Below are 22028 nucleotides of genomic sequence, written 5' to 3'. Positions count from 1 at the left end.
CCAAGAAAGGAATTGTTCATATACATCATAACAAGGACTTGAGTGAATCTCAAAGTTTTTGTTCTTGTCATGAAAATGATAGGATGGGTTTATTCCCATATTCTTTGGATATAGGTTCGATCATGTATGATATAAGTTCTGCTTATTCTGATGTCTCAGATGCCTTGAGCACCGTAAGAGAGTATCAGAAACTTGCACGATTGAATCACTAGACAATTATGAAGGACATTCTGAGGTATTTAAGAAATACCAAGGATTGGTTGCTTGTAGACAGTAGAGAACATAATTGAGAAGATATGTAGTAACATGAATTATTAGGGATGACTCTGATTTATACTCTAAACGGACATTAATTTTTAATTATAGTGTGGTGACATGAAAGGTTTCATGTAGGAGATGGTAGTAGACTCAACAATATAAGTTGGATTACATTAGTTCAAGTGAAGTATCCAAGGAGCCTACGTGAACTAGAAAGATTCATAGTTGAACATGGAGTTGTTTTGAGTAACAAATTGCCATTATAAATATTCTATGAAGGTGTAGACGCGTTGACTAGTGATCCTTGAGAACACAGAAGGTCAATGCATGAAAAGAGGAAATTCCACTACATCCAAGATAAAGTTGAGGATAGAGATCTAGTTGTGAAGTGAATATCTTTTCGACGATTTGCTCGAAATATTAATGACCAAGGAAATCATATTATGCATGATAAGGGCATAGGCATGAGAAATGATAAAAGGTTTAGTTGTTAACTCGATTACCCTGAAACATTTATACAATCAATAAATCGGCAATTGTTATGGTGATTAAGTGATAAAGATTTATTTATATTCAAAGAATATGATACCAAAGAACAATTAGTTTATTCTTGTATTTCATTTTGCATGTTTCTTCTTGCCTGCTTAATTTACTCGAAACTCCACATTTGGTCATATTTTTATGAGTAAGTAATGATTTAAGACTGTCATGGAGTATTAGTAGATTGACCATTGTGATTGGACATGGCATAGAGATTTTGGATATACTCATGAGTGCTTAAATGGGGATTTTAAGTATTGGATAAACCTACGCTTGGAGATTCCTTCATAGGTTCAATCATGAATAATTCTAAGACGATAATATATTATGTTGTTAAAACGGAGATGCATATGCTATAGTTTACAAATCTGTTGTGCATTGGTATTAGATAAACACATCTGTAACTTGATGTTATAAAATGTAGGTCCATGTATAGCATGACGAGTAAAGGTTATGATTATGTAGTGTAAGTTTATTAGTTCCCTTTTCCTTAACAGGAAAAAGCAATATCTTTGGGCCATTCGATGATTTGATTTTGACTTTAATGTGCAAGGCCTTGTCCGGATTAAATTGATGTGTTCAATTTGTAGTCTGATTTTAGTCATCATAAATTGGAAATCATGAAACAGAATCTTGGACTATGAGATTGATATGTATACATGTCTCGTGTCCATACGATTCTTGTATAACAAAGGAATAATTGATCACTTATCTTAGGGCCATATGTCTGATTTGAATCAAAGTTCGGCAGTGGTTGTGGAAAGCACACTTTGTTGGTTATTCGAAGTCTATATTAGCAATTGTAGTTGATGACTTGTCTAAGTGAGAGATTATTGGAATAGGTGTCCAAGGTCATATCTAAATTTATCAAGGTAAAAACTAAATTGATATAACTTTACGGAATAAAAGTAAAGTCTTTTTTGGGTTGCCCTCGATAACTATAAATAACTAGCAATGAACTTAGGAGAGAGATAAAATGATTTGTTAATTTATTATATGATTAATAAATTAATTAGAAATAGGTGGAATTAATTAAATAATAATCAGAATTAATCTAGAATTAATTCGGGATTAATTGGAATTATATAAAGATGCAAGGGCTAAAATGTAATTGTTCAACTTTGAACAAAAGAAGCAATTCTAAAAGCTTCATGGTTATGGACGGTTTTATGAAGCCTTTTAGGGTTTCTGGAATCTTCCTATAACTGATAAGTATAATTGACTTGAATATATAAAATCTGATTATTTTGTTATTCAAATAAGGGATTACCCTTGTGATCCCCTAGTTATAAATAGTACCCCTTGTCTCTTAAATTTTGTGACTTTTACTTCTCATAAGGTGGAGGATGAATTTCTATTCATTTCCCCTCTCCCCTCTTGATTTCTAGGGTTTTGGGTGTGAGCCATTAGACGCAGTAATATTTTTATAGCTAGCTTTCTGAAGCAGGTCTGAAGATTCAAGAGTGCTACATACGACTGTAACACTAAAGGTATGTAATCCAATCTATCAATTTCGATCTAGGCTAGGGCTTATGCTCGTTTCAATAGTATGTTCTTATAATGAGAAAAGACATTGTTTTCTAGATTGCATGTGCCCATAAATAGATTTTATGATGTTTCCGTTGTGTAATTAGTTTGAATGTAACATAGAAAACCCATTATGTTCGCCACAGCGCGGTGGTATGCGTACCCACGTCTTTTTTGTCCTCTAATGACCATGACGCGACCAAATGGATTAGCTGTGGCGCTACAGTTGACAGTTGGTTGACCATTGATAGTTGACTTTTTGTCTAGTTTTACTATTAGTCAAACTTTGGTAGAATTGAGTATTTGAATAAGGACTAGTCTTGGTTTGGCATTAGGTTGCTAGGGTTAGTTGCTATGTAGATGAGGTTGTTGTTAAGCTCCTGTTCTTTAGCTCAGGTGAGTCTTTTACTCTTCTCACTATACTATGTAGTATGTTAGATTGTCTTTGAGACTTTTGCACGAAATACTACGGGATGACCATATCAATTGTATGAAAGACTATGAGAGGACCATAACAGTTGTATGAAAGACTTTGGGAGGACCATAACAGTTGTATGAAAGACTATCGGAGGACCATAACAGGAAAGACTACATGAGGACTAAAACAACATAAGTGATTGTAAGACTGTGGAAGGACCATAACATTCACATGGGTTGAAACAGACCCGTTAGCTGAAATAGACCGTATTGTTATGTATGTTGTATCTTGGTGAACTAACTAAGTTTTATGCTTACGATTTTAAGTTTAAATTGTTTTAGGTTTTCTTGTACTAAAGGAAGGGCGAGAATTGATTGTATCGTACCATTGGAGATTTCCGCACTTAATAACTATTAAGTTTTTACACTGATTGTTGTTTTAAAACGAATTACTTTAATCAAATATTTGAAGTTGTAATTGAAACAAATGTTTTTTAAATTAAATGAAAAAATTTCTTTGAAATTTAGGATGTTACATCATTAAATCTCTTAAGTTTGGTCAATGTTCAGTTTTAATAGGTATACATTTTTAGAAAAATGTAAAATTTGAGAGAGAGAGAGAGAGAGAGAGAGAGAGAGAGAGAGAGAGAGAGAGAGAGAGAGAGAGAGAGAGAGAGAGAGAGAGAGAGAGAGAGAGAGAGAGAGAGAGAGAGAGAGAGAGAGAGATTTCGATTTTAATGAACCAAAAATAGACCAAAAGGGTAAATTCATACATGTCAAACTTAAAAGTTTTTATGACATTTTTCCTTATTTTTCATAATGGCTATTATTATTAAATATATAACAATGTTCATGCCACCTTTCTTCATACTTGCAATTCCTACAACCTGCAACCACGTCTCCTTCATGCGACCACCAACCCTTTTCGTTCCCCTATAACCAAAGAATTAATGTCTAAACTCAAATTTTTATTAAACTTCGTTGTAATTTTATAATAATATAAGCTCTAAAATTATGATGCGAACTTTTAGAAAGAATTGTACTCTAAAGTTTAAACGTCAATGTATTGTTATTTGGTTTACTATTAATTTAAATGAAAACGTAAACAAAAGCACCAAAAGCAACATGTATATAACAAATCAATAAACATCTCCATCTAGAGACAAAATCTACGATGAACTGAATATTCCTTATGGTTTCGATGGTCATTTCCATGTAATTAAAACTTGTTTCTATAAGTCGTTTGAAATCGTCTTCAGAAAATATTTGAATTGGTTTATGTTTCTTGCTAGAAAAAGTTTTGACTTGTTTGAGTTGAGATGGTCTTTCAAGTTATTTAAATCAATAATAATTAACAAACAACTTACAATATGTTATAAGAAACAAGTTTCAAAACAATCTTCACGCCCTATAAATACACTAACACAACAACCAATTTCATTGTATAAGTTCTCCAAAAACATGACCACGCAAACTCTTTATATCTCCATCTGCATGTTAATGAATACAGTCCAATCTCACATAGTTTTTGTTCTCTGGAACTTGAAATGGGCATGGAGTTTCCTTCTACACCTTTGCTTTTTTCAAAATCAACCACATCAGATCTCACAAAGACACCAATCGAGCCAAATGACGTTTGACCGAGGGTCAATGGAACAAGTGGAATGTGTTATTTGCTTAAATATAGTAGGAGAAGACGACGAAATCAGAGAGCTGAGATGTGGTCATGTATTCCACAACGTTTGTTTGGAGAGGTGGCTAGGCTTTAGAAACAGAACGTGTCCACTGTGTCGAGAGAGTATATGATTGTGTAGGGTTGTTTCAGAGCATGGGCATGAACTCTTGCTTTTCGATTTTTGTTCCATTGGTTATTCTACAGATGAAGGGTCGTGGTGGATTCGATAAAAACTTTAATGGGTCAATAACTTATTATGAAGATTCTACTATTGATTTAGTTAAAATAATAAGATGAGAAACCATGAATGCATGCTTATTATTTATTTGAAAAGTTAATACATACACAACATATCGGCATACAAAACAATTTAGGTTTTATATAATTGTACTATACTAACATTTTAAAAACTAAACTTTTGTGTTTGGAAAAAAACTATTATGCGTATACGACTCAGCAACAAATCATATTTATGTTATATCACTATCAAAGTCACAAAAAGCTTTAGGCAATGATTATGGATTAACTAAACGGATAGCCGCGTGTTGACATGAGTAAATTGTATGATACTAAATAGATTGCAAAAATCTAGATCTATCACTTCATGAAGAAGTAATAATAGTTTTCTTAATAAAACATAAGTTAACTTTTTTTAGTACTAGGGGTGTTCCAAATTACCGGAATCCGTAAATATCATCGGAAAATATAATCCAAAATTATCTGAAATTCTAATATATATATATATATATATATATATATATATATATATATATATATATATATATATATATATATATATATATATATATATATATATATATATATATACATACACCGGCGATAGACAATACCGCGACAATTAGGAAATAACGGCGACAGCGAAAGAGGGAAAAATTGCGGTTTATTTTTCAACTATTAGCGGCGACATTGTCGCCGGTATTGGTTTTGCGCTATTGATTAAACGAGACGGACGGCCCCAGCCCTTGGATTGTAGACAGATCGAACGGACAGGGTTTGAAAGAACAGCTTGACGCGGATCGTGGTTTTCCAGGCATTGCCGGCGACACTTTTACCGGCAACAATGATTTTTTGCAGCGACATAAGCTAAAGTCACCGCTAAAAGTCATTGTCGCCGATAAAAGTGTCGCCGGCAATGACGTGATTTCTTGTAGTGTCTGCCCTATCTTAGATAAACTTGCACCAACCTTTCCAAGTTAAATCTCTATTAAACTCGATGTTAATCTAGTGATTAAGACATTATTTTCAACAAATGGCCGGTCTTAATTGAAACTCTTTACTTTTTTTATCCGAGACATTTGTTCTGTTAACAAAGATGCATCGATCAAATCTTGAAGTTCGTTAAAAGCCCCGCCCCAATCCCTTACTTTAACTTGCTTCCTTCAAATTCACTCCATCTTCCATTCAACTTTTCAAAAGCATGATTCTTGCCATCTTATGTTTGATATGCCTATTAATGTCTTCAGTACATTAGAATTAGTCATCCGAAACCTTGTAAACTATCATTTGTTATTACATAAAGTTCAGATTAAAAAACGATATTTTAAGACATTGAAAGCGTTGTCATATTCACTGGTACGTAGGTACATCAAATGAAAAACCCAACATCTTAAGCTAAGAATAAAAATGATCCTTCTTTCATATTACATGTAATATTTGGCATTCTTAGAATCAAGATGAATTATCAAGATTCTAAGATGTGATAAGATCTTTCTTCCCAGAATGATGCTTAAAAATCCCTTTCCATGCCTTCGTGTGGTTGTTCTTCACCTTCTCGATCTCTCTCTCATTCAATGTAACTCGACATGATGATGACCCCATGCCATCTCCACAAGTTAATTCTGGTGGATCATACTTCTTGAAAACAAATTTATCTTTAGTTGACTTATCTGATAAGTCAATCTTCAAATCAATGAACTCTGAATCATCATCATCATCATCATCATCATCCATTCTAATGAAATCAGAATCTTTTACAGAAAACCCACTTTCGAAATCAATCGATCCACCTCTAAAACCACTCATTCGTGACTCAGATTGATTAAAGTCCGAAACTTTTGCAGTTGAACAAGCCATGCTTCCAACCTCATGGCCAAAATTTCCATCCATGAAGCTACTGAGAGACCTGGATCTTGACACATCCATTACACAAACCTCCCTTACATGATCAAATCCACCTCTATTATTTCTCTCACTACACCTCTCTTTCTCTCTCTTCTTCTTAAAAATCTTCCCAATTCTCCAAAAGCTATTGCTTTTCTTGACCTCAACAACACAACTACTGCTCCTCTTGAGAAAAACAACATCATCTGTCTCTGTTTCAATCATGCTGATCTGGTTCATGTGTGACAATAGTGTTTTCTTCTCGTCACCATTACAACCCTTCTCATTCTCTATGAAAAACGACAATCTCCCAACACTTCCCACACCCATAGTGCAAGATGAGTTCCTGTATGAAGACACATCGGAGCAAGAACAAGAGGAGAGCCTCTGTTCCCCACAATCTGAACAAACAAGATTCATCAGCTTCTCCTTGAGGCAGTATGGACAGACTCCAACAGATGATGAATTAAACGGGTGTTTCTTACATGGAAGATCTGATGACGATGAGAAATAGTTGGAACTTGAGAAGAAATTGGTGTTTTCGTGCTGTGATTCCACAGACTTTCCTCTCTCCTTCATGGGTATAATTCTAAAGTCGTGATTGTGGAATTTGGGTTGGTTAAACAGATGGGTTGTCAAGAAAAAACTTCAATTTGCATTGAAATTTGGTAGGAATCGGAATTGGTATCTCCTAAGAGCTGCAATGACTATTTGTAGGTAGATTCGGACTTCGGAGGGTGAAGCTTTAAAAAAAGATACAATGAGCGATGCAAGAGAGAAATGGCTCATGCCGCCATAATTACAACGGTTTATTTATTTATTTTTTATTTCAAAAGTGTTTTACTTTAATAGATTTTAAAAACGAAAATTATTCAGCTCTATTTTGTTAATTATTTATATTGCGTGATCTAATCTGTAAGGTAAGGGATCTATTTATTTAATATGGAAAAATGTATAAACGAGACCCACACTTATTGTTGCGACCTCGAAGGTATTATTAAATTTCATATACATTTTCTTTTTAAATATTAAATTAAACATTAAATATTTAGGATGGTTTGATAGTTGCTAATTGAGTTAGAGCTGATTGGTTTAGATTTTAGAAGTTAACTAGGCTAGAAGTTCTGACTGAGTTAACTTCTGACTAAAAATGATTATATTAACTTCAAACAATATTTTTTTATAGTAATTCCTTGGGTCGGTTCTTGATACACACATGAAAACATAAAAATTGATTCGACATTTAGAACCAAACATATACATAATATTTTTATACCCAAAATACTCATCTTCATCACGATGTCATAAATAACAAAACAAATCAACAACACAGCAACAAAACGACAAAACATACATGATTTTTTATGCCCAAAATACCCCTTCTCAATATAGCATCCAAAATATATGATAATTCCTATGAACAAGAAAATCTACAATACAAAAATACCCACCCCTCCCCGGGTGGTCTTTCTCTGTGTTTCGTTTAGTAGAATTAACTCTTTCTTATTGTGTTGTATAATATCATGTCTTTTCTTGCTTACATAAATCGGGTTTTTCCTCCATTTCTACTTCTATGTTCTCTACATTCCGTAGGCTTTAAAGAGTCACTTTCACCCTCTTGTGTACTTGTATTGCAATTCACCAACACTTGTTAAGAAAAATCAAATTTTTACTTAAAACATCCAATTGTTTCTTCCGTGTGAACCAAGTGGTCTTGATTTGTGTTTCTTATCACGTAGATGTTGTTGTTGCTCATCATCATATTATAACAACTCACCAGTTACACAATAATTTCATCACAACAATTTTCGACTTTTAAGTGGATGATTTCGATAACACGTACACAACAATCTCAGTCCAACGATTGAAAAAGATGAATGAAAGCAAATCGTAAGTAAAAGAAGATTGCAATAGTGTGGAGAAAAAAAAAAGAGTGTGGTTGATTTATCGGGCCTAAGAAAGGAGGAAGAAAATATGACGAACGAAAGAGGTGATGTAGAGGCTGAGGAAAATTTACACAACAATCTTCTGTTCTTGAGTTGCGGTGGGTAGGACAAAAGGGGCATATTGATTTTTGTTCTCAGTCCTTGCCATTTCACTTGTGGACCGAGTTAGATGAAATCATTGGATCAAGCCTTTACTTGTGGACCGAGTCTAAGCTTTTAAATGTCATAACAAATATGTTGAATAAGATTTTTGGACCCATTCGATACTTAAATCAAACATACCCTTAGAGTTTTAGATATTTTTTCTTCACAAAATATTAAAGTTCAAAATTTATATTAATATGGCATTAACTTTACGTATTATCTGTTATTTTTTTATATAAAAATTACATATTGTTTATGAGAAAGAGAAAATTTCCATATGCGGATAACATGGTTTTTCATTGGAATTCTTCTAGAAATAACACTTTGAACATAATTTGGATTAGATGCATCTATATATCTTTCGGGGCTTTAAAGTCAATCTTTAGAAAACCAAGGTGATGAGCAATAGAGTTAGCAGTTATTATATTACAAACATAGCTACTTGGCTTAATTGTTGGAGAAGGTTTCGCCTTGTTTAATTACCTTGGTGTCCCGGGAGGGGGGAGGGGGGTTCAAAAATAACTAGACACTCTAGTTGGTTGCCTTTGATTGAACATTTTCAACCAAAAATATCCTTTTGGAAAGCATGAAACCTCTCGTTTGAGGTTCATTTAATATTATGCAAGGTCATCCTTGATAGTTTAGGCACATACTTATTCTCCTTCTACAAAGTCCATAGTACCATGACTAAACTACTACACTTTGGTATTTCCCGTAATTGACTATTCTCATTGATTTACAAATATAAATACATAATACATGAGATAAATGGGCTACATAAATACACGGGCTAACTATCTAAGTGGGCTAATAGAATGCAAATACACTGAATAATATACATACACTAATACGCCCTCGTGGTTTGAGCGGGAGGTTTTGACTGAACATTCAAACTGGACCGAAAATCCATGAAGATAGATGTGGGGAGCCCCTTGGTGAAGATATTTGCATACTGAAGACTAGAGGGGACATGAAGAACACGTATTTGACCAGTAGCAACTTTGTCATGCACAGAATAAATGTACATATCGATGTGTTTGGTGCGTTGGTGTTGAACAGGATTAGTAGACAAATAAACATCAATGACATTGTCATAATAAACAATAGTTTCCTTGAGGAGGGACGTGTGTAACTGTCGAAGTAGATTACGTAACCAACAAGTTTCTACTATGGCATTGGCGACACCTCTGTACTCGGCTTCCGCACTAGATTGGGAAATAGTTTGTTGATGTTTGGAAGACTAGGATAGTAGATTGTCGCCTAGGAAGATACAATAGCCACTGGTGGATCGTCTCGTGGCAGGACATCCTCCCCAATCTGCATCAGAATACGCAATGAGCCCAGTAATGGAGGAAGGATGATTTTGTAGCCCAAGGTCAAGAGTACCGCGAACATATTGTAAAATTCTCTTTAGAGCATACATGTATGGTTCTCGAGAGTCGTGCATAAATAGGCAAATCTGTTATATTGTATATGTCAAATCAGGGCGTGTGAAAGTAATGTATTACAGACCACCTTCCAAGCTGCGGTACAGAGTAGGATCTGTAACTGGAGTGCATGTAGGATCCAATTTACACTGAGTATCAGCTGGAGTGCGACACATGTTACAATTCATCACATTTTCCCATTCTATGATGTCCAAGGCATATTGTCGTTGAGACAAGAAAATTCCCTTGTTATCTTGTGTTGCAACTATGCCTAAAAAATAAGATACGTTGCCCACGTCATTCATGGTGAACTCAGAAGCCGTGAGAGAGAGATAATATAGTGTAACATGGGTGTAGACGAGGTTGTAAGAATGATATCATCAACATATAATAGCAAGTATGCGACCTCTGATCCCCTGCAAAACCTGAACAATGAAGAGTCGCATAATAAAACCAATGTGAGTGATATAACTGGAAAATCATTGACACCATGCCCTAGGAGCCTGTTTCAGACCATATAATAAGCACTGTAAGCGACAAACATAATATGGATGCTGAGTATCTCGAAATCTGGGAGGTTGATGTATATACACTATTTCATTTAGTTGGTCGTGTAAAAAAGCATTCTTGACATCTAGTTGATGAATGGGCGAGTTTCATGATATAGCAAGGCTTAAGACAGTACGTATCGTGCCCGGTTTGACAACTGGATTGAATGTCTCATCACAATCAATCCATGGTCATTGGATTTTACCATTTGCAACTAATCGAGCCTTATATCTCTCTAAAGATCCAGTTGTCTTATATTTTTTTCGGAATAACCACATAGAATGGACAATATTATCCCTGGGAGGCCTTGGTAAAAGAACCCATGTATTGCTCTCAATCAAAGCATGAAATTCATCTTTCATGGAAATGGTCCAATTGGGGTCTTGAAGGGCCTGGAGGTGGGATTGAGGTAGAGGTGATTCGGTAGTGGTGTGAAGATTAAGGCGTGTGTTGGGTTTGAAAGTACCAACACGAGAGCGGGTGACCATCGGGTGAGATGAGTTGGTGACCGAGGGAGGAAGAGGGGGTTCGAGGCTGTTTGGGTGAGAGGGACCGGGAGATGGTGGATCATGAAACGAATCCTCGGAAGAAAAGGATGTCGGTGAGGTATAGTTGGAAGCATCCGAAGATGGTTCAAGAGGTGGGCTCTCGGAAGTAAGAAGGTCACGAGAGATAGGAGAGGGGGTCGTGTCAGTATCAAGAAACGTATTTGAAGGAGCATGATTTGGTGTCATGGCACGAAAAGGGAAAACATCTTCTTTGAATATAACATGAAGGGATATTATAATTTTTCGAGTGGCAAGGTCAAAGCATTGGAAACCACAGTGGTGAGATGGATAACCAAGAAAAATGCACGGGGTGGAGCGCGGGGGGGGGGGGGGAGTTTGTGAGGAGTGGGGATGTGAGGGTAGCATAGGCATCCGAAAACACGAAGATAAGTAAATGTGTGAGGTTTATGGAATAGTCTTTTGTAAGGAATGTCATTTTGAATGGAAGTAGAGGGGGTGATATTAAGAAGATGTGTTGCCATGTGCAAAGCTTCAAGCCAATATGTAGGAGGTAAGTGAGCTTGAAAGATGAGAGTACAATAAGGTTGTTAATTGTACGAATCATACGTTCCGACTTCCCGTTTCGTTGGGATGTACAAGGACAAGAAAAAATAAATTTGATGCCATTTTGGTCAAATAGGGTATGAAACTGTATATTATCGAACTCACCACCATGGTCACATTGGAATGCATGTATATCATATTTGAATTGGTTTTGAACAATATCACGAAAATGTAAGAATTCGTTAAACACATCATATTTGTCACGAATGGAATAAACCCAAAGAAAGTGAGAGTAATGATCTAAAAATAATACATAATCGTTGTTTATATCACTGGTGCTAAAAATAGGTGATTGCCACAAATCATAGTGCATAATTTTGAAAGGTTGAGATACAATAGAGTTAGAACTAGAAAAAGGTAATCTGATATATTTGGCAAGTTGACAAGCTTGACAACTAACTGCACTAGCAGTTTTATTACATGGAATAAATTGACGAGAAACTAAGATATTAAACACATTTACGTCAGGGTGGCCAAGGCGCTAATGCCACAAAACAGAACTTGAAAGGAGAGCAACTTGAGACTGAAAAGACTAGGGAGTTGGGTAGAGGTCACCAGAGTAGAGGTCACCAGAGTTGTCACATCTAAGAAGGACCTGGAGAGTACCCAAATCCTTCACAGAAAAACCATATGGATCAAATTCAATAAAACATCAACTACAAGAGTTGGAAGAATTGAGAAATGACTCATATGAAAACTTGAGAATTTATAAAGAGAAAAAACAGATTATTCCATCACTCGGAAGCATTTTGGACTAGGGCATAACGTCTTACTTTACCATTCACGATTAAAGTTATTTACGGGCAACTTAAGATCAAGATGGAATGGGCCTTTTGCTGTGATCAAGACCTTTGACCATGGAGCGGTGAAGATTCAAAGTGAAGAAACGGGACAAATTTTAAAAGTCAATGGGCACCGTTTGAAACCATTCTATGAAGGTTTCAATGAAAATGTCCTAGACATCATCCATTCGGATGTCCCAAGGTGTTAAATCAAAACTTGGAGGACGTCTCGCCAAAGATGTTAAAGAGGGGCATTTTTGGAAGCATTGTGGTTTCGTGTTTTTTTAATTCTAATAAAGAAGTTTTGAAGATGTCTTTAGGTTTCTATGGAGTTTTCTTTGAAGAAATCAAGTTTTTCATGTGCTAAGGCCTTCAAATTCAAGCCAAATGTATGAGAAAATAGAAGAAAAAAGGAGTCGAACACTGCAGTTCATGCGCGACCCGCGTACCCGTGCGCGCCCTTTCTATGTGGCCAGGTTGCACGACCCATGTGCCCTTGCACGACTGATCTGCGTGGGTGGGTCTGATCAGGGAAACTTGGCTCGAAGTTGGCATGCTCTCGGTGATTCTTGCACGACCCGTGTGGGGCCCTGCACGACCCGCGCAATGTGCTGGACGAACTTTGACTTCTTTTTACTTTCATTGACCAGGCCTTTAATGATTTGACATTTTGAATTTCGTTGACCATTAGTGTTGACATGAAGACTTAAGTTGTAGCTTCTGGAACACAACCACCCAACACCCACTACGTCTGAAAAATCGAGTTTTTCCGAGCTCTACAGACCCCACCCAAAAACGTTTTCGATCTGTTGTCGGAATAGGGGGCACCGCCACCACCCATTTTCAGCTTTTCGACAATTTTTCGGAATCTCCGACCACTTCTCGCAATTCCGACACCACCAAAGTATTTCTTTTTTCGATCTCTACGCATCCAACCGAAAAAAAATGAAAAAGTTCACCCAAAAATTCGCTGGAATTTTTGGGCCACCACGAGTCACCGTCGGGTTTTAGCAAGAGTTAAGTCGGAAACTTTGTGTTATTGAAAGAGTCTTGCATTTTAGCGCCTATGAACAACCATTAAGCTTGGGGTGCAAGTGAGCAGATTTCGGGTTCAAGCTTCAAATTTCAGGGACAAAAGTCGAATCCGGTATACTCTTTCCTAGTTTTTATTTACATTGCATGTGTTAATATGACAATTACAAACAAATATGCTTTGAAATTTGTCTAGAATTGTTACTTAGTGCTCGAATTGTTTAAAAAAATGATTTGAAGTTGATAAATTTGGTTGATATTGCTTGGAAACTTGATTAAAAATCGTCTAAACTTTGGTTGAAACTCATTGAAATTAACTAGAATTGTTGCAAAATTTTAGTTTGAATTGTTAAATAGAATCGGTTGGTATTTTTTAAATTGTCAAAAGTCGGGTGCAATTATTTGATGGAATAGTTTGTGTTTGGTTTAAATATTGTCATATTATTTTTGAGGGTGGTGAGAAGAGGGATTACTGTGTGGATTGGGTTTGATTTTGCAGGTCTTCAAGAATAGCTAGAACTTAGTCACAGATATGCAGCTATAGATCAATTGTTGATGCGAATCCAAAAGAGAATGTTGTCGGTACATCACGCAAAGCTGTCGGGAAGCGGAAACAAGTTGAAGGCGAGGGAAGCGATCCTTCCCCAACAAACGTAGAAATAAATAAAATATCGCTCCAACCTCGGGGATGTGAAATCCGACCAACAAAATTCTACCACGAGGAAACAATAACGAAGCTTGGGGTACACTATGGTGTGGCAACTTTGTTCTGTAGAATTGGTTGGCGCCACTTTCTAATTCTCTATGACAGAACCTACGAAGAGTCCAAAATAGAATTCTTGTCCACCTTCACTAGAGATGATGAAGCGGGTGTCTTTACCATCCTGTTGCAGGGTCAAAATCATCGAATCTCATATAGACGTATGGACTCTATCATGGGTACCGGACACGACATCACCACCTATTCTCACGACTACCTCAGTTTCTTACATTCTCCCAATGCACATTTTTTGTCACAAATCACCGATATGGACTCGTTCAATCCAAGCCACCAAAGGGCCAAGAATATTGTTTATCCTTGTTGGCGAATTACGCACTGGATTCTCTCAACAAGCGTCTTCATTCGTCTCGAGCTCAATCAAATAAACAAATGTGAACTCTTCTTCCTCAGTTACATGTCGGAATTTCTAACTAGACCTGGTTTCTCAATATTTTTCCTTGATAAATGTGATGTCGTACGTCAGCGAGCCTCATGAGAAATCTACATCGGGGGGATTATTACTATTATAGGTCGAGCCGTCAGCCTATACTTCCCCGCCCCCGAATACATGCCCGTTGACCGCCACCAGCCAAACTTCCTAATTGATTGTGACGCTTTAGAGAGAATGAAGATGTTGTAAGATCGGGGAAATAACAAGTACAGTTGGCTCGACGGTGACAAACTCCAGTTTACATCCTTCTAAGTTGGATTGGTGATTCATTCGACCGGGAAGACCCCGACACTTGGCTTCCTCCAGATCATTTGACTCCAGCGGGTGTACTAGCTGACTCTGAGGATGAAGAGCAAGAGGAATAAGATAATGATGAGATCCCGGAGACGATGAGATCCCGGAGACGGAGGACCATTTTGACCGCCAGCCACAGATGCAACAGCCTATGTATTAGGACCACTTTCAGGATTCTCTAAAGCAGTTTGCTCAGTCACAGTATCAGCCACAACAGCAGGAGGGACACGAGATTCCAACATATTTCCCCCTACATTCTTCGACCAGTTTGCCACTATGTTCTTTACTGTCCAGTATATAGACACTCAAACTCAGCAGAACACTCATGCCATTCAGGATGTGGCAACCCGATTTGGTAGGCTGGAGCAGTCCACTCCCTCCACTTCCCATCAATTCCAGGACACGTGGGATTTCCACTACCGTCATGGAAATTTCTTTCCGCCTAATCCTCCGATTTTTTATTTTAGCATAACATTTAGTTTAGGCTCATTCTCATGCATTTTTGTTATCTGTTTTCTTCTGACCTCCTTGGATGCCATGGAATATGTTCATAGTTATTGTATCATTATTGGACCAGGATCTTGTTTGTTATCTCACAATTCGAACCGGGACCACTAGGTTATAGTTTGGGACTTCATGCTGGGGATCAACTGTTGGAGGTTAAAGGGGTAAGTGATCATTGTCAAGGCAGTTTTCATGAAAAATTATGCATGCAATACTAACAATTATAGGATATACTATATCAATTGATGTTTTTACCCTGCAGTCCATGCCGCTGAGAGGATCACACTCGATCATGTTTAAATCGTTAGGATAAAGCACTAGTGCTTGTCCCCGAGTAGAATCTATATATGGTCTCTTTACATCACCATATTTTTTTGTGATTTTATTAGGTTTTTAGAGAGTCTCTTAGTCTATAGTTAGACATTTTCATTATATATTGAAAATCAAAAGTTTGAAAAGGATCCCACGACTTTATGCTTTACACATTGGTCATTTTCACACTTAGACCATTTTGATTACTATCTTTCGGTTCCACTTACATACTTTTGGAACCAAATCTCGAGTCAAAAAGTTTGTTTTTAGTTAAAAATTCATTATGTTGCAACATTACCTTCAAGCATTAGTTATTCAAAAAAATCAAAAAATCAAAAAAAAAATCAAAAAAAAAATCAAATCAGAAAAGAGAAGCTCAAACAAGCAATTTTAAGCTGTGATTATTTTAGATGGGTGACCGGTTCAATTATTGAACAAGTTTTCTTACATTTTAGTCACTCAGTGATTGATAGTCATTTAGATAGGTAAGTTTTATTGTATACAGATTGAGTTGTATTTTTTGAAAATTGGTGATACTAGGGAGTCTGTCGAGTCGGATACTGCGGGAGACTCGGGCCATCACTAAATGAATTGATTCATACAACAGTGCCTGAGCGATGAAGCCCAATCACACAGGACAGAAACCGTCAGACGTGAGATCACACAACTTTCGTGATAAGAGTGTACACTTAAAGAAGATCCCCATCTGAGCCCATCCATCTGCTTTCTCCATACTATAGAGGTTTTTCATTGTATGTATGTTCTATTGGGGGCTTTGATTGACCTTCCCTCCTTACTCACCTGAATGAGTTGTTATGGGGTTGTGGTTTATGGTTCTAATGCCAATTGGAATGAAAAATTCTTGGGATAATAGCAACATCAACTTATCATGTTGACTAACTTTGACCATGTTATGTGGTTCTGTCCATTCTTTTTATTTTTAGGATAGTTCATCCCAAGTTCATTTTAGCTTTGTCTTACTTGAGGAAAATTAAGGTTTAAGCTTGGGGTGATTTGATAGTTTCATTTTATTTACTTCTTTTTATAGTTTATTTTAGCACATTTCATCCATAATTTAGCTAATCATCATGCATCTTTTCTTTTTTTGTTATTTTATGACTATTTCAGGTACTTTCTAGTTTTGTGAGCAAAATTGCATATTTTAAGGACACTAGCGGTTCGAGAATGTTCGGGACCTTTGGGAAGCAATTAGACATGGAGGACAACAAGGATTGTGGGCTTCATGACTAATGGAGATGGTGCATAGAGTGGGCTTGTGACCATGGAACATTGAAGAAGATGGGCTTGTTCTTAAAAGAAAATGGTGGAATATTTGTGCATTCAGGATTAAAATGGTCGGGAAAGTACATGAGCTTTGGATGATTTTGAGAAGAAAATGGGCTTAAATAGAAGGAAACTTGAAGATTTGTGGGCTACTAGCTTATGGGAAGCGATCTGGGCCAGTGGGCTAAGTCATTGGAAGCCCAAATCACAAAAGAGCCAATTTCAGGTAACATCCGCGCTACCCACATGCGCACAACTTTGCAGGCCGTACAAGTCCCTGCAGGGGCAATTTCGAAAATCTTTATTTTGTGTTATATTGGGAAGATTGGTGTGCCACTTTTCAACACTTCTACACGTCCGATTTGGAGCAATTCTCAGGATATTTTGGAGGACTTTGAAGGCCAATAACACTTGAAGAACATCTGCTTTTTTCTCTTTGATTCCTGCTACATGTTTGGTACAATCTACTTTTATTTTGTTCTCTTGAGTTTAGCCTTACTAGGCTAAAATAATCTTGGTTGACTTTGGTGAAATTGCTTGAATGTTTGGTTGAATATTGAAGAACTCCATGAACTTTTTCTTACATCTTTATGAAAGTGTTTTACATCTTAACTTCTTCTTGATACTTATATGTCTTTATTCATGAGTTTAGATGTTTATATAGTGATTAGTTGGCTAATTTCTTGATTAAGTAATGGATCTTATAATTAGCAAGAAACAAATGGTTCTTGTTTTATTTTTCACTTCACACAACCATAAAAACATTTTCTCCAACATGGTAGTGAAAGCATTTGACTCCTCTTGGATTTGGTGACTTTTTAGTTCTTAATGCTAGTTAATTTTCAATAATTACATGCTTAGTGGAAATTGCGGTTTTACTAAGGAAATATGTTATGAGCTTCTCTAGATATTTCAATAACTAAGAAAAGTCTAGGTAATTTCAAGCTTTTTGGATTACTATAGCCAAATTAGAGATTTATGAAAAGTATTGCACCTTGGATTCTAATGATGTATTTACCAAATGTTCAAGTGATGAAACTTTAAGCGAACCATCTTTCACTTATTGATTTTACATCAAAGTCTTGCTTTTGTTTAGTTGTATTCTTTAAATCTTAGTTTAACTCTAGTTTTCTTTAAAAATCTCAAAATACTAAAACCCCCCATTTTAATTTTAGTGTCATTTTATAAGTATTTTACAAAGAGATTTACATTGAGTAACAAATTGAACCAATCTCTATGGATTCGATCCCTTTACCACTATACACTAATTTATTGTACTAGATTTAGGGTTATTTATTTTGTTGGCCTCGACAACCACCACTTAATGAGATTGTCTATATAGAGCAACCATCTGGCTTTGAGGTTACCCGTTTTCCTGATCATCTTTGTAAGTTATCCAAAGCATTGTATGGCCTAAAGCAAGCTCCTAAAGCATGGTTCTAACGACTTAGCTCATTTTTTCTTGCAAACGGGTTTATCTGTAGTAGAGCGGATACATCTTTATTTGCTTTTACACGAGATTCATGCATCATATATCTTCTTGTTTACGTGGATGATTTAATTCTAACTAGCAATAACGAAACCATACTTACAAATCAGGAGTTTACTATTAAAGATCTTGGAGATCTAAGTTACTTTCTTGGATTGGAAGTTAGCTACATTGATGATGGTTTGTTCTTAAGTCATGCTAAGTAAGATAAAAATGTCCTCACTAGAGTCAATTTGCTCGATTGCAAGCCGGTTCCAACTCTACTTGCTCATCATGAATCTCTTACTCCTGATGGGCCTCTTTTTTTCGATCCTACTCTATACCAGCCCCTTTTTGGTGATCTTCAATATCTAACAATCACCAGATCCAACCTTTCCCATGTTGTTAACTAGGCAAGTCAATATCTGCATTCTCCAACAACTGCTCATTTTCAATCTGTAAAGTGCATCTTACGGTATGTTAAAGGTATTGTTGCTTTTGGTCCCATACTTCGGCGTCCACATACAAATGCTATTTTTGGCTATTTTGATGTCGATTGGGTACGATGCCTCGAAACTCATCGCTCTACTTATGGCTATTCTATCTTTCCGGTGGGGAAACTTGGTCTCTTGGAGTGCAAAAGGCAACCCACCGTCTCTTGTTCTAGTTGTTAGTAGGAGTATCGAGCCATGGAAAATACTATTGCTGAAATTGTATGTATCACTCACCTTTTGCGTGAACTTCATGCTCTGCCACCTGATCTCCCAACATTTCTTTATGACAATAAGAGTAATTTGTTTATGACTCAAAATACAGTCTCACATACATGTGTCAAACACATTGATCTGGATTACCACTTTGTATGAGAACTTGTTGCTTTCGGCAAGCTCTACACCAAGTGTGTCTCAACCAAACTTCAAGTGGTAGATATCTTTACTTAAAGTCTTCCGCATTCTTAGTTTGAAAAATTTTGTGCCATGCTACGTCTTGATCCGCCACCTATTCGCTTGATGGGGGATATTAGATAATTATGATCACGTATATAAATAATTATCCGTATTTGTTTTTTATTTATCTCTACTTAATTATAAGATATTATATTGTAAACTATAATTATAAATACATACATCACACATGATTATAGTGTGCTTTTGAATCAATATCATCTTCCAATAATAAATGGAGTAACTCTCAATACCAAATATCAATGAAATACAAACTAGGGTTTCACAATTAACAAATAATCATAAAGGGTTTAATCCCAAATCTTGAAAAGAACATGTAGGAAATCAAAAAGTTGAGTAATTATAGATAGAAAAGTAAACAGACTGACAACCTAATGATTTCTTCTCTTAATCTTTAGATTTCTACATCTAGATCAACCAGCCAGCTGATATAGTCTTTAGACCCTCAAAATGGCCTCCTATGGACTTGATCTTTTGAATTCTTCTTATTTTCTGATGTTATGATGCTCTACATGAATTGGGGGGGGGGGGGGGGGGATTATTTATAGTTTTTCAAAACTGACTTAAATAGCGCGAGATTTGAAATCTCAGTGAGAAATAAAAAATCCAAAAATTATCTGTAAAAGCTTCATATTTATTTACATGCTTAACTCGAGTTGTCTTTCTTGGTCAATACTTCACGAAATTATATTCAAAATGGCCTTTTTTAGCAACAATTTCACCAACAGGCCTTTTTTCAGTTGCAAAAGATATATTTATAACAATTAAGTACCAAATATCCTTAGGAGCATGCAAAAAATTATATAATTTATCCCTTAAAAAATATATAATATAGGACATATCAGTTATTTGAGACATAATTTGAGAGAGAGAGAGAGAGAGGGGGGTTCATTGTAACAGGAGGGGGAGAGGACGAGGAAAAAATGTGAGTAGTTATAGGAGGGATGTTGATTGTTGTAAGGGAGTGGATGAAGGTTTTCACCATAAATTAAAGGAGATTGTATGTTTTGTAGTGTTATTTAAAAAAATTTATGTAAAATAATATTATCTTTCTTCTTTGAAATTGTGTTTGTCTGAAAAATTTATAATGATCTATAAAGAAAAGTTAATTTAACACAAATATGTATATAAAAATATGAATTTATTTTTGTTTGTGAGCGATAAATATAAATTTAATAATATTTTTTTTAATAGGTAAACCGCTAGAACTATAATAATTGTTCAAAATAATATTTTTTTTTGAACAAAAAATATGAATTTAGTGGTAAGTGTATATAAAAAAAAGTAGAAACTATGTTAATATTAACGGAAGTAATATGTGATTATCTTATAAAATTATTTATTTTTCTTAGCTTTATGTGGTGGACTTTAATGTACCCTACATTATCTTATTTAATATTAATTTATTGGGATAATGACTTGAAAGGGTAACGAACTTTCGACTTTGTTCACATTTAGTCACTAAACTTTTTTTCGTTATCTATTTGCCACTGAACTATTGAAACTGTTCACATTTTACCCTTATGACTGGCTGTTGCCGGTCATAAGGGTAAAATGTGAACAATTTCAATAGTTCAGTGGCAAATAAAGTTTAGTGACTAAATGTGAACAAAGTTGAAAGTTCGTTACCCTATAAAAAGTTCAATGACTAAATGTGAACAAACTTCCTCTTGTATTATGTTTTAGCACAATATTTATTTTTGTTAAATTGTAGCAACATTTGTTGATGAAGAAATCTATGAAATAAAAAAAAACCCGAAAAATATATTAAAAAAAACGAAAAACCGAAACCGAAATAAAAAACCAATGGTTTGGTATTTCCCAAAATAAAAAATCACAATTTTCCAATTTGATTTTGGTTTTACAAAAATTCAACTTTCGGATTTCCATATCTAAATCCCTCCCCCTTTTTATAATCGAAAAATGATTATAAAACCAAAAAGGGAATGAGAAAGCGCTCAATTCATAATTTTATATCCAAAACTCCTCGTTTATGATATAAGAGATAGAGAGAGAGACATGTAAACACCTCTATATAAGGTGGGTTCATACCACATGTAAAGGTGTGTTTGAGAGATGTAACATTGAGAGTGTTAGTGTGTGTTAATTATGTAGATTTAAATCTAGATCCTTTTTTATAAACACCTTTCGTAATCGAATGCATCTCTTAAACACCCAAATCACCGTGTTCTTTGTGTGTTCTTTAATTCCGCAAGCCAAACCAATGGTCATAATTCACATCAGTGAGAATGGTTCATTTTTTTGTAAAACCAAAATCAGATTGGAAAATTGTGATTTTTTATTTTGGAAAATCCAAACCATTGGTTTTTTATTTCGGTTTCGGTTTTTCGTTTTTTTTAATATATTTTTCGGGGTTTTGATTTTTTTATTTCATAGATTTCTTCATCAACAAATGTTGTTACAATTTAACAAAAATAAATAATTTGCTAAAACATAATA

This window comes from Lactuca virosa, chromosome 8 (genome assembly GCF_052849685.1).
Source record: "Lactuca virosa cultivar CGN04683 chromosome 8, Lactuca_virosa_CGN04683_v6, whole genome shotgun sequence".
In the NCBI taxonomy this organism is placed as follows: domain Eukaryota; kingdom Viridiplantae; phylum Streptophyta; class Magnoliopsida; order Asterales; family Asteraceae; genus Lactuca; species Lactuca virosa.
The sequence above is the reverse complement of the archived record's forward strand: the minus strand, read 5'-3'. Positions refer to the sequence as shown.